The sequence below is a fragment of the Parus major genome, chromosome 3 (assembly GCF_001522545.3).
Source record: "Parus major isolate Abel chromosome 3, Parus_major1.1, whole genome shotgun sequence".
Taxonomy (NCBI): domain Eukaryota; kingdom Metazoa; phylum Chordata; class Aves; order Passeriformes; family Paridae; genus Parus; species Parus major.
In genome coordinates, this window is record NC_031770.1 from 20,875,663 (window position 1) to 20,890,662 (window position 15,000).

At 42.8% G+C, this 15,000-nt stretch overlaps 1 protein-coding gene across 3 annotated transcripts in view; it reads right to left on the reverse strand.

The window, feature by feature from the left end:
• The window catches only part of PROX1 (prospero homeobox 1), a 49,945-nt gene that overhangs the window by 12,153 nt on the left and 22,792 nt on the right, over positions 1-15,000 (reverse strand). The gene's annotated exons all lie outside the window — the stretch shown is intronic.

Sequence of the window (15,000 nt, forward strand, 5' to 3'; positions counted from 1 at the left end):
CAGAAAGAAGTAGCAAAATTGCCAAGCCATTGGTGGCTGTGATTTCTTGTAAAATTTCTGCAGTAAGTAGCTGCAACCTCATCTTAGAAAACCACTAGGTTTGGGTGGACATGAGTAATGCAAATGCTTCTTGAAGGAGATTTGAAAGCAGTCCTCAGAGACTGGATCAGAAGCCTCTAAGCCAGGAGCAAGGCGACCATAAAGCCATTCACCTTGTCTGGGGGGACAAAGGGAAAGGATCACACAGTAATTTTCAGTCCGGGGTCCCATGTTTAGAAGTACCAAGACCAACGCAATCGTTCTAATATTGTAACAGCGTCAGACAACTGCTTGGCCGTAGCACACACATCTGAAGATCCTTCAGACAGGGACAGCTGGGCTAAGCTTGAAACCTTTTCTCATATGATGTCTAATCTGTGTTAAACTTCAGCTCCATTTCTACGCTTAGGCTGGCCAGAGCGTACCTACAGACTTTGCCTGTGGTATTGTGCTGGAGTCTGATAGTGTGTTGTATTACTAATGTTCCAAGAGTAAACACACTTGTAGGAAACAGCTATAGTTCAAGGCTGCGCTTTAAAAAAATAAATGTTTCATCAGTCTTAGCAAAGGAACAAATGGCAGTAACACTCTGTATCATATTTTACAAAGCTTCAAAAGAACAATGTCCCGTTGAGTGAAATTCAGTAGCATTCTGTAAACATTAATTTAAGGAAATCAATAGGCTCTGTGAGCTAAAGCCATATTGCAAGATAAACTGGCTGGAGTGCTACTTTGTCAAACAGATTTTAGTTTTCTCGGCTAGATAAAGACGGTTTCAAAATGGGGTAACGTGTTGCAACCAAGGTTTGAAAACTATGTGGCCTTCAAACAGTCTGCTTGTTCCTACTACAAAGCTGGATAAACATACTTTAAAAATGATAAGATTGGACCAGGATTGATTTTACTTTCAAATTTTATATAAAGTAGAATTCTTGGTGCATGTGAATTCGGATTTTTCTGATCCTAACTATGAGCAAAAATAAAGGAATGCAGCATAGACAGCTCAAGATGGTTTTTTTCAATTTTTCCAATTGCAGGACATTAAGGATTTTAGAAGTCTTTATTCATGTTGACCTGGTGGGCAACAAGTCACCTTGCCAAACAGGAAAGCCAAAATCTCTCATGGACTTAGGATCAGAGGTCTTCAGCTGGTGAAAGCTGCTCGCATTGCAGAGCACAAGGTCGTGGTGATGGGAGTAAACAGGTTGGAGGGGATGAGAGGGGCAAGGCCAGATCCCTCTTCTTGCTGGATGATCCAGACAGTAGCTATACAGAAGAGCTCTGTAGGGAGCCCAAGGCTAAGGCATAAACAGCACCTATTGGACAGCTGCTGGAGAACCTCTCCAGGATGATGAGTCCTCTACTGTGAAGCAGTCTCACCATGGGTAGCTCCAGATCAGACAGCTTTAGTGTGTGCGCACAGCAATCCACACCAACAGGTACGGCAACGGCAGAAGAGATTTGGGAGAAATACTTCTGCCAAGAAAACCTCATACAAAGCACAAACTAGATTGGCACAGGCATCCCTCACTCCCAAAGTCGGGGTAAGGTGAGCTTTGGGGGCAGAATGAAATCTTCTTAAAGGAGATGATTGAGAAACTCCACTTGTGGCACAAACACATAGCCCTGAGCCTCTTCTCACAGGAGAAAGATTTAAGCCTGCAGGCTGAGGAGGAAAGTTGGCACCTAAATGCACATTCTCGCACCCACGGTCTGTGTCCTGTAGGAAACATATCAAGGACAAACCCTTTTGCATCCCTCCCTAGCAGTAAGACATCTCACTGTCTCTGGACCCACTTCTCTGAGGGCTCAGAGGGACTGGTGATGCTCAGACCAGCCCCTCCCTGGTGTGCACTCCACAAATCCAGATTCCCTGCTGCTTTAAGAAGGAGCTTCCAGGCAGCTCACCGATCCACCTGGTCCCCTGCAGAGCAGGGACTTGTGCAATCGGGAGCTGCAGGCACACATCTGGTGCCTTTTCCAGGCTAACGCTGCCCTGAGCAGCATTGCCCCACCGTCGGCTTTCCCCGGCTTGCACGGGCAGCGTCTGCAACACCTCACCGGTGTCCTGGCTCCTGCCACGTTCATCCAGACTGTCCCCTCCCCTCACACACATTCCCTGCTCCCCGAGTGCAGTGAGCTGCTGTGTGGGACCATCTTAGCCCTGCGAGTTGGTGTGGCAGCATATCAAGCAGGAGGTTTTGGCTTCTACACAGGAATTGGAGGCAGGTTTTGGAGTAAGTTGCTACACTTTTTGGCGTGAGAGCCACAGCAGCATATGGCCCAATGTTCTCAGTTTAAGTCTGACACTTAACATTATTTAACAGTTTCTGTGTTAGGTGCTTTATAAGGTAAAGGAAATTAACAATTTTCAGCTAATTAGATCACTCAATTGGCTGAACATCCTGGACACCTCTTAGAAAAAAAACAGGTTGGCTCAGGCAATGGAAAGGCTAATGCCTCTTCCATTATCACTTATGAGGAGAGGGAAATAGTTGGAAAGGATGCTTTTATTTTAAAAACACAAATGAAAAATACCTCAACTATTGGATGCTCTAGTAAACACACTCTTCTCCCAACCAGAACCTTCCTAGAATGCAGGGTGTTGTTTTGCCCACCTCTATGTGTGTCCCAATTCCCCTGGCTATAGCAGTAGCTATGTGGTGCCACCACGATCTTAATTTTTTGCCTTCAAGTTTCCTCTCACAACTCCTGCTGTACAAATTTCTTAAGAAATAGAATTTTTGGAAAGAGAAAAAAAAATTGACAAGAAACTGGGTTGCTGTTCAGGAAAGTCTGTTCTCCCACTGCGCCACACAAAGAGAAGGCCACTCTTTTGGGACAGCACTAATATTGGGAAGGGAAAAACATTTGTCCAAGTCTGGTTTAAAATAGAAAAATTAGGCCAACAACAGGGGTTGCTTATTGCATTTGCTGTTGCAGTGTAGTTTCTTTTACTCTTTTAAAAAAGCTGGAAAATTATTTGAGGATGTATTTTTAAAATGTTTGTTTAAAATAAAGCTGAGATCCCCTATCCCATGAGGAGAGTTTGGGGCACTAGTAATCTACTACTGGCTTATTGTTATCTCCTCTGCCAAGCTCACAAAGAGGAGAGAGAATGGGCATGGCTCTTACAAGGAAAAAAACCTGACAGTGGGGCTGCTGAGATGCCTGATAATATCGGGGAAGTGAAAGTGGTAGTGCAGTGAAAATGGATACTGCATGATACATTAGATTTAATCACTTGCATTTCAATTAAGCTTTTCCACAAATAAAGACTGGGAAGTACTCGGAAGGCTCCCTGCGCGGCTGGAGCACCGAGCGCCGCTGGTGGCTGAGCACAAACAGCGCTGCTGCAGCTCACTCGTACCCCTGCTGCCTCCTGGGGTGCTCCCTGGTGGGACCCCTCTCCCCATCTCCCCGTCCTGCCCCACGCACAGCACTGCGCCCAGTGGGATCCCTGTCCCGGAACTGCTGCACCCACGGCGCAGGAGATGAGCCACTCCATCACGGAAACAGAGCTACTCTGGCATGCAAACACCACGGCTTGAACGCGATGGTTTCCAAATACAAAACTTGGTAAGACTCGGGAGTAGAGCGGGGTAAGACAAAATAACAGGGACTTAACATTTCCGATTTGTTTACTTTTTACACCTTCAAATTCAGTTCTCCCCTTCTCCGTCCTCAAAATCATCAACAGAGTTTTACTGGGAAGATTATTAAATTTCCTCTTCTGCCATACTGATGAATTAGAACTGCAAGAGATGTAGAGGCTTCTAATGGAAACTCTGATTGCCCTTAACTTGCTGCATTGCCAGTGGCAGTGCCACAGAATGGAAAAATCACTAAGACTCCTACAGCTTATGCTAGCTGGGCATTTAGTGTGTGTTGGGAAATGTAAGAAAGAGCCACTGGAGGGGTTACTGTCACACCCCAGAAGCTGTCTCATACAAAAACTGAAGGAGAAATATAACTCTCATACACAAGAATAGTCTAACTTTAACTCAGTCCATTGTGGTGAAATGCAATCTGCTACAAGAGGCTGCCTACAATGCCAAGCAGCATATTATGTACCCTGCTGCCAAATTCTGACAGGTACCACATACAGGCGCCCACAAAAAACCTGTCCAGAAAAGTGAGTACAGGGATGACCACCCAATTCTGGCTCAGCAGAGAGGTTACTGCATATCCTCCTGGACACATCAGTCAGCTGGGAACGTGATGTGTTACTCAGAAGGACCAGGAGGCACAGCCTGGACTGAGATGAGCAGGCTATGTCTTGCACCAGCAGCAAGTCCTCTACTTTCATAGTGTATTTCCAAGTGTGAAAGATCCAGGCATGCAGAAACTGCTGGTTAGACTGTGGATATAGAGGTAAAGTGGCTCACAGAACTTGTGATTTGCAAGGATTTTTTTTTTTTTAATGTTCAGTAGAATTTGGGTCCATAAGTGAACCACTAACGCTGTAGTAGAAGTGATAATTAAAATGATTATGCATCTAGAATAAATCACATATATATACACATATGTTGCAACAGTACAGTAACATCTATAATTGGTGTTGCTTGCTCTTGCATACTCTTCCCATCTCTCTGCATTGCAATCACCTTTGTTTTCTGTGTCTGGCCCTGAAAAGCTCCAACTGTGCCTTCCCCCTCCTTGGTTTGCATGGGCTGGGCTGGGGGAGTGAGGAGGGAGTTAGGGGAGAAGGATGGGAAGCAGGTGGTGTTTAATCAGTCTGGCAGGGAAGCAGGCTGTCACCAGGGTCCTTTTGGGGGTGTTATGAAGGTGGCAAGCATGCCCTCTGGCAGAGGGTACCTCCTTTCCTCTTTGCAGGGCAGGTGAAGGAAATTTTGCATGGTTATGGGAGAGGTGTGTTGCAAATAAAGCTGTTTCCACCAGCTTAGACTCCCACTGAACAATTCTGAAAAATCTCCTCCCAGTGCAACCGTGCTTTTATGAGCATCCAGAGCCCATCACGACGGGATAAACTGCTCCATCTATGCCATCCTGAGCCATGCCGTCCTGTAGCCTGGCTAGAGTGGGCTACAAGCACCCTGTTACAAGCTCCAGTGCAGGACCTGCTAGGGCCTGGTGAGGGTCACAAGCCTGTGAGGCCAGAAGACAAAGTCTTACATCCTAATGGACTGAGCTCCCTCTCATTTGACTCCCCTTTATCCCTTGCGGAAGGAAATGCTGCGACTGCAGACAGCGCTGGATTAGATAACCTCGAGGCTGGGCCTCATCTGATGGAGCCAGCCCTCTCTGCAATTGTAAGAGATAAGCTGCTCCAGCTCCTGCTCTCCCCACCCCGCCAAACACTGATATTTGGCACTTAGAGACCTTTCATTTGCAATGTTTATTTTCCCTTCTCTCCCCTAAAAACTTTCTGAAGCTGCAGGCTAACTGCTTTAAATGCATTTATACGTCTCTGCCACAGTTCAATCCATGGGACTGTGCCTAAGTCCCAACTGCAGCAGTCTGTCTGCTTAGCAACAGAGATCATGCCACCCTGGTTTGCCGCTCTCTACAAAGCCTCTCCACTAACTAGAGAAACAAGTTCAAGGCCACCTCTTTGAGCTCTCTGGACCACCTGGACAGGGCTTCTTCTGACAGCACATTTCCACCGGAGCCTTGAAACAGCCCCCCCACAGAGGGCACACAAAACGAGTCAGAGCCCGCCCGTGTACCTTCCCCCTCTGCAGATAAGAAAGCTGAACCTTGCCCCTTCCAGATCTAAAGGGAGAAATCATCTCCAAAACACTGATTACCTTCAGCCAGCCCTTCTGGCTGTCCTTCTATCTGTCACCCACCCACACTTACCTACCAGGAGGACTCTCTCTGCACACAAAATTCAGCTATACTCCAGTGCTGCAGGCGATGGGCTATGTGTAAGCAAGGGATCCAGTGCTTCGAAGACTGCCTCCCGCTTGGATTAAATGGCATTTCTTCACTTTTGTGCTATTAATGTTACAACTGCTACAAACTGCGTCTCCTTCTGCTCCCAGGTTTGCTTTGTCTCACACAAGTGAAGGACATAGTGTCCTCATGGATGCTTGCAGTATCCTGCTGCCACTTCCTCACTGCCTCAATAGTTGCCCTTACAGATTTAGGTATGTTTGAAAACAGCATCCCTATTGCACTCCTCACCAATGCTGCAAGGTCTGCCTGCTAGCAAACCTGCACTGCCAGTGCTCTCTCAGGCCAGGGATATCTGCTCTGAGAAAGGGCAGGACCCCAGAAAGCTGGCCCAGAAACCAGCACGGGTCACAGCGCTGCTAAACCTCTCCCACGGTTTCCAAAGTATTTTGACAGTTTGCTAATTGACATCATGAGAGCTCGACCCTTGTCCATTTTAAAACACATTGAATATATCAAGGAAACAGTGTTCTGCGTGAAGGTGACCTATTCAAAGTCCTATAGGATGGGCAATCCTATCTGTAAGACTTCTGTTAAAGTCAGTCACACAGCCCTGACCCTGCACTGTGAGACAGGATCGGCTGGGACCTCCTCTTTTGGCAAGCGTGCCTCACAAAAATAAAAACAACACCCCCCCACCTCCACCCGACATCCATGAACATGATGGCTCTGTAACTCCAAATACAGTGCTGTATTTAATGTTTAGTTTAAAAAAATTAAATGAAACTTTTTACCAATTAACATTTAAAATATATTCACACATTTGACTGTATAGTAACGCAACAAAAGACAGCTCTTCAGCTGGCATATATTAATTAGCTGCAATGATTGCTGGAGCTGATTTACACCAGACACTGAGAATCCAGCCCAGAATTCAGTGCCATGAAGAAAAAGCATGGGTTGGGTGGGAAATAGAGGAAAAAAAATCTTACCAAACTAGTAAGCTAAACTACTATTTCACATCTCTCTGGTATGACATTTATATAGAACAGCTTGGATAAAGTTTAGAAGATCAAACATTTTCCTCAATTTTCACAGTACAAAATGTTCTATGACCTTCTAAAGTGACACATTAAAACAGGATACAAGAAATTTCAGCTGATCAGGTCTCATGAATACCCTCCACCTTCACTAGCCAGTGCTGCTGCTCCAAAAGTTCTGAGTGAGAAATTTAGCTATGTTGTTTAAGAGGAATGAAGAAAGTCCAGGAAAAACATGTGCAACTTGCATGTTACCCATTACCACAGCTAGGATTTATAAAATGGTAAGAGTTATCATTGATTTATTTTCCCTTTTTTAAAAAAAACAAAACAAACCAAACAAACAGGTTTTAAAATTGCCTAACGAATTCCTGCTAGATAAAGAATGAAAGAAAAAGTATTTCACTTTGTAAGGGATAAGACTCTAAGTAAGTGAGGGATGACATGGGTTAAAATTCACCTTGCTTCTCACTCCTCATCCACGATGGGATTTTGGAGAACGACGGACATCTGGAAATCGATTTTACCCAGAAAAATAGAAAACAGGGAAGAACTAGGAAGATGAATAAAGGCTCATCACAGACACAAAAGACCAGAGGAAAAAGAAGCTTGGATTTGGGTATTCTTGTCTGGCAAGGAGGCAGGCAGTAAGGCTAATGAAGCATTTGCGATATGGGACGTATGCCAGCGTAACAAAGAAGATGTGCATCAGCTCTGCAGATGTGCCAAAGCCCCCAGAGCAAAATAATGACATAATCACCATCAGTGTCACAGACCAGACTGTACACAAGGTGACATGGGAGAGAATAAATAAGGGTCTTTAGAGGCCTGTAGTACACACACGGGAAGGAATAGCCATTCCTCACAACTGCCACAAGAGAGTGGCGAGATGTTGGGTATAATGTGTGCAGCTAGCAAAAGAAATCTTGAATTGTGCAAGGCTAACACACTATAAATTGGTGCTTTTCTCAATCTCCAGTTGACGTTTCAATTCCCAGTACCCCTTGTTGAATGCAAAATGAAATGGCACTAGGAGTCAGATGAGTTTGCCAAGTTTTGTTTTGTTTTTGTTGGTTCCTTTTCTTTTTCCTTTTTTTTCAGGGGGGTGAAGGGGAATTTATTTTTTTTTTGTTTTGCTTGAGAAGAGGAGGGGGCAATAAAGATGAGTACAGGTAAATAATTGTTAAAGAAATAAAACAAAAAAACAAATACCCCCAAAAAACCCCACAGCACATCATCACTACATGCACACACGCACACAGGAACAGAAACCCAACACCATTCAGCTGGAACAATCCTAGGATTCTCTCAAAGCAAAGTTAGAAACAAATGAGTATGGGATTTGATTTGGTTTTTTGTTTTGTTTTTTTTTATTTTTTTTTTCATGGGAGAGCAGTGAGGATTTTGCCTTCTGGTTTACAACTATCCCTGAACTAAACCAGAAAAAAACCCACTGAAATATTTTTCTATACTAAAAGGCAAGATTACTATTTTATTGATCAGTAATAAAACAGGGTAATTTACTACTTAACATGTTATTTGCAGTGGGGAGTAATCTGAAAAGCTCTGAGTAGCCTTAAATCATTTCACAACAGCTCTTCCTGCATAAAAGCGAGCATTTGCCTCCATACAGCTGTGTGATTTTGTGGTATTTTTTTTTTTACATAAATTTGTCAATTTTTAAAGGGAACTTCTGTTTGATGAACAATTCTGCTAGTAATCCACAGGCTGAAGTGGGCAAACTGTGAAAGAGCAGGAGACAGGCTGAAGGTGCCAACAGGACTCTTGCAGAAGGAACATTCAAGTACGTAATTGTTTGCAGGATCTGGACCTACAAGAGGAGCTCAGAAGAACAAAGCACTTGGCTTCACCAATGTCCCTTTTCATTGCTTCTAATGAAAGATTCATAAGAATAACTTTAATTTTTTATGATCTTTTTTTGCATTATTATATTAGCTGCATCTACTTTGTATGTAATTTCTTCTTAAATACAGAAAACCTGTTTCAAAATGCCAGACATAATAACTTAATCAGTACAATAATTGATCTTGATTGTTGTTCAGTCCTTCTTAACAGTCAGGAAGTGAGACAGAGCCCAGAAAATGTTTTACATGATTATTTCTTCCCATTGCAAAGTGATGTATTTGTGAAGAATGCAGGTGAAGGTCCATAGTGGAGGTTGCTTTTTTGCTTTGGTTTGGTTTGGTATGGTTTGGGGTTTTTTTGGATTTTTTTGGAGGAAAAAAAAAAAATTAAACCCCCCTAATTTGCTAGTTAAACTGTTCAGTGGAAGAATGATTGTATTTGTCCGTTTTGGCTTCGCCCAATTAATTGGAGCAGTAACATAGCGATTGTTAATAAACAGCTCTAATTTGACTGTACTTCTTGCCTATCTACTAACCCCACCATATCTTTGTTTAGCATATCATCAGGGAAAACAAGGAAGCATGTATATAATTTTGTTCTGTTGTATATGAAGTTTAATAATTATGCCACAGTGGATTCTAAATTAATCACAGAAGGCACGACAATATTAATAATCTCTTTAGCAAACTCCAGTGTCTTTGCACTTTGATGTTAGGAGCAGAGACAGGACGAACTGTGGCAGTTTTTTAAATTCAGTGAGTGTTTGTTTCTTTTTCAGCTTATATCAATGTTTTCTTTTATGCTTTTTCTACTTTGCACCTTGTTTCCCTCTAAGAAAAAAAACAACAAAACCACAAACCAAAACCACAGAACAACTCAACAAACAAGCCTATGCTTATTTGAGTGCGTTTGGATCAAAGCTGACAGATCGAATTTTTCATTTATTTAATGAAGTTTCATTGCAGCCATTCTTCATAAGTACAGCAGTGTTTTAATTTTTTTCCTTCCCTTGAATAGGAGAGAAGGGGTTCTGAGAAAGTTTTTAATTAGCTAAATAGGTCTGTGTAATCTAGATGAAATAAACACACCCGTTTGAAAGGGTTGTTAGAACTTTTCCAGCCATTTAATCCATAGATGGCTGAACACAATGATACCTTCCACAGAAAGCTACAGCCACCACCAGCAGCTGTTAGAAGAGAGCTTGCTCCCTGCTCCTATTGATAACCCTTTGTGGAATGAAGAAAAAGAGCTGAGGGAAGGAGAACTGAATGTCAGACAATAGACATCGCTACACACACTGTCTCTGAACTTTCCTCATCTCTGAAGGACAATTAATTATGAAGGCCTTTGGGGTAGGTCGAAGCAAGGGAAAACCTACTGCTGGCCCAGCACTCCAGCCGCTATCTCTGTGTTTGTTAAATGGTTGTGCCTGTTGGGGAACCAGAGTAGCAGCCACCAAAATAGCCAATAGATCATTTAGGAAAAAAGAGCAAAAGATTTTTTTTATGTGTGTCTGTCCTTGTATAATTCTATTCTCACTGTGAAATCATCCATACACAAAACACAAGGACAATTTTTTTTTTTTTTTAGGAGAACCACAGGGTAGGTTACAGTCAGAAACGGCCTCTCAGTGGTGTGTTAAAAAGGATGGTCTTTTCACCAAATCATTTCACAGAGGCAAAACAGACAAACACAAAGAGTTGAGACTTTTTCTCCTACATTAAATAGAGTAACTGATAAGGTCAGACATATGATACCTAAAGACATGAATCTGTGAACTCTTGAAGTCAAAGGACTTCTCTGTGCAAAGGAACAATCTTTCAAAGGAAATAGATCATAGAACTCCACTGAATCCCCTTTAAACTTTATGAAGCAGGAGGAGAAAAAGCTCTAAGTAGGGAAGCTTGACAGAAGAGCCTTGAACTATTTTCTGAAGGAAAGATGAGACCCTCCCTAGGCTGCCACAAAACATCTTTTTTTTTCTAAAGGCTCTTCTGAACTTTGATATGTGCCAAGACACCGCTATTGAAAGCTGTATAATTATGTGCTATAGCCACTGTAGAAAATGCTTTGTTCACCACAACAAAGAACAATAAGCAAAGTAAAGTGACATTACACTGTATCTTTTTCTTTAAGAATGTTGAGAAAGGTCACGGTACGTTATAACTAATAAAGCTGTCGAGTAAGGAAGTTTAAAGTTGGGCTTGCTGTGCTTAAATGCAACCCAATGACAAAAAGGCAGAGGGAACTAAAATTGTAATGACATTAAAAAATAGATCATATATCAACATGCCAACTTCATTATACAAACACCTTGATTCCAAAGGACACAAACAGCAGACCTGGGTGTAGTGCTGCAATAGTATTCCTCTCGCAACTCTCCCCCTAATAGCTTCCAACTACGGTCTGCAGTTCAACTAACTGCAAAAACTGATTAATAAGCATTAATTGATACATGCAAGGCACGGACCTTCTATTGAAAGCCATGGATTTTGTTACTTGATTAAAAACCAGGTTCATGTCCTGTGCAGTTCCAAGGAAAGCTCTGCTGTTTCACAAGGGAGACTCTTCAAAATTAGAGGGGGGAAAAAAAAAAAAAAGGAAAAAGGCCAGAGGGCATCAATTAAGTTTCCTGAAACCAAGATTTTTAAGTGAAAAAGAAATACCATCTGGCCACCTATGTTTCAGTTTTCCTTCAGAGAACACAGGACAGTTACATTTGTTATTCTCAAACTGCCAGAGCAGCTTTACTCCCCTTGTGCTGATCAGCAGACAGCAGCCTTCCGACTCTGTCTTTAAGAATGCTGAGAACGATGTTGAAACACTACAACAATAAAGCCCTTGAAGGAGCAAGTATACAGCTGAGAGAGAAATGTGAGGAGTGGAATACTGAAACAAACAACTGTCCCGTTGGGCTGTGCTCACTGCTGGTACCACCAGAAGCGTGGAGACTGCCACAGCAGGGCAGTTTGCATGGAAAGAGCAACCTTCAGGATGCAAGTTAGCAGGTTACAGATTTGATTTTCACTTCTCTTGGGGGCACTTTGCACTGCTCCAGAGTATTAGGGTGGTTGTAAACTGTACTTTACTGTGCCTATGTGCTGCAAAACCACTCAAAAGTGGCCTTAGTTTAAATGAGAATCAGGATGGAGGACTTTAATTCTCCCACCGATAAACACCAATTTAGTTCAAGATGAATCCTGCAGATGAAACTGGGGAAGAATACAGGTTCCTAAAATAAGCATATGAGTGGCCAGCATTTTTTATAATTTAGGATGTCTTTAATTTTTGGATGCAGTGCTGGGCACACTTCATTTTCAGGGAACGGACTGTTGAGGACCTGACAAAGTGACTCTTATTGAGCATCCCAAAATGAAATTGACCTAAAATCATCATCACTTCTGAAAATGTTGGCAGCCTGCTTCCTCTCAAGGGCTCGTAGGCCGCTTACGTGACTGGGTTATTACTTAGATTTTATAGGTGGTGTTATTTGACTTGTTTTACATCATCCCATTGGTTTTTATGGGACTAACTGAGAGCGCCTTAAGTTAAACATCCTGCTAAGACCTAAGAGTACAACTGGTCTTAATTAGGTTTTTCCCACTAGTATGGTTTTCCCCTGCCAAAGGAAGGGCAAACTCCTTAGAAATGGTTTTCTCCCCCTTGGAAGCGACATGTGCCGTAACTAGCGCTGTGAAACGCAGCAATTCTCGCATCGAGCCCCACCGTACCAAAACTGCAGACAGTGTGTTTGTGCAAATAACGCAGCTTGGCAGGCACCTCACTATTGTGATCCGTCTCAATAACTACATCTGCAAAACCGGGCAAGTTCCCGTGAAGCAGCGGGCAGGCTGAGCTCAGGACGATGGCGCATGCGGGGCTTGCTTTGGTTCGCCCACCCCACAGAGGAGCGGGGCAAGCGGGAGGAGCAGGCAGGGGGCACAGAGAGGAGCTGCCACCACAGAGACACCCTGACACTTCAGAACTAAGGCTGAGTCGTTAAATGCCCACTAGGAAAAGGAATGGGCCCTGTGCAGAGAGGTGTTAATATGTGGAGAAAGATGGTAACTGCTAATTTTGCCAGGGATAGAGGATTGAGAAGGAGTGGGAGACAAAGCAAGGCTAAAATTCAGGAATTGTCCTCAGGACAGTTTCTTTTGATTGAGTACCTAAATCTGAAAAAAAACCCTCTATCTATAATTTTAAACTCATATTAAACAATTCTTTGTTTCAACACATGTTTTTCAACCATATTTCTATTTTAACTCAAAGCACTGTATCCCCCTGGTTTTCTATCATCCTGCCAGAGTCACCATTGAGAGCTCTGATGACCTCTGTTAGGGCAGATTCTGAAAGAGAGTTATGAAATTATTTATTTTTATTTTTCTTTCTTTTTCCTTTAATACATAGCAACAATACCTGTCTTCAATTATTGCAGCTGGCACTCAAAAGCCTACGGCAACACCGCAGATGATAAAGATATCAAGTGGCACAGCAAACTGTCCTCTCTTTCTGACCAACTTGAGCTGGGACACTGACATTCGTGGCTTCCATTTACCAGGACAGCCCACCTTCTTCCTTCCTGGAGGAATGGCCCCAGAATAGAGAAGCGCCTTCATCTTCCCTGAAAAAATCCCAAACTGGTTTTTTTTCCCCTTTCAAAACTCAGTCCCTAATTGCTCTGTTCAGTTCAGCACATGTTTCTCCAGCTAACCCTACTGCAAGAGAGAAAAATGTGGAACTGGCTACACACATGTACACACAAAAAACAGGCAAAGTTGCACTGCACAGGTGGAAGCCTTGGATCTGTCTCTGGCTCACAGCCACAAAGGTACAATGGCAAAGCTAAAAAACGATAGGACATGTGGTTTGTTAAACATGGTACTTGACTTTGCTACAAGCTGTCAGCGGCAATGCCCAGGGAAAGGAACACAGTATCACAAATTCTTGAACAAATCAATGGCGCAGCCTAAAATGGACCAAACGCACATTCTGACTTTAGAATTTGTTTCCTAATAGTCAGTTTAGACCTGTATGCATGAAGTATATGCATGAATGTGACCCAAGAACAGATAAACGGAAGGGTTTGGGAATGATAGTGTAGGTGTTTTAAGAGAAATAGCATATCAGACTAATCAGAAGATCAGCAAAGCATCATTGAAGTATGAGAGGAAGGAACTTTGATGATGCTAAATATGGCAAATGCTCAGTTTGCTAAATCCTTTTGGATCCAATTTCAACATTAAAGTACTTGTCATTTTTGCTTTCCAGCTTGTGGGGGAGGGGCTGGGTATTTATCAGGAAAAGTTACATTGTCTACATTAAACACCACACAGCTTAATGTTCTCATAACTGCTGGGTCCTCAGCAAAACCAAGACCTGAACTCTAGAAAATTCTCATTATAGTACATAACACAAGGAAGACACTAAATGAATGAATTTTCAATCACCATTTATAATATCCATTTCCCTCAATGATGGAGGAAAACAAACCAAGGGGCTCTTTTCCAACCCACTGCAGGACCCTTGGCTGAGGAGACTGCAATCACTATCAGTACTAAACATATGAGATTTATGTTTTCTTATCTACTTGAAAACACATATACACTCCCCACAATTCTTCACTGGAGTAATCCACTTACATTAACACTGGCACAAACACTTTGAAAATGAGTAATAAGTGTCTGAAATCATCAAGAGTATGAGTTTTGAGTGCAAGGAAAATTTCAACCTATGTTCTACAAACAGAAAATGTTAGTAAGAAAAAACTTGAGGAAATCTAAGCACAAGGGAAAAGCTGGTCACACTTTTCTCCTGGCGTATCTCCTTCTCTCTCCCTGTGTTTAGTGACTGTGGCTTGGCATCAGGGCAGACCTACATCCCAGGGGTGGGAGTCTCTTGTCTTATGCCTGCTTGAGTTCCTAGCAGGACCAGAGCTCTTGAGAGTGCCTGGGGTGTCATGGCACACCAAAAACATTCTAGATGTTGCCATCATTCACCGTGACTGGCAAAACCTTTGGGGAACATTCTCTTCCCCCCTCTTGCTTCATTTGTCCCTTCCATGCAAACATCCTTCCAGAAAACTCTGCCAGCCCAGAAGGGGGGGGGAGACAACCAAGAAAGACAACAAAGTCTTTGCTTAGACTTTTTGCATTATCTGAACTTATGTGTTATGAGAACAAGCCCTGCTAAAAAT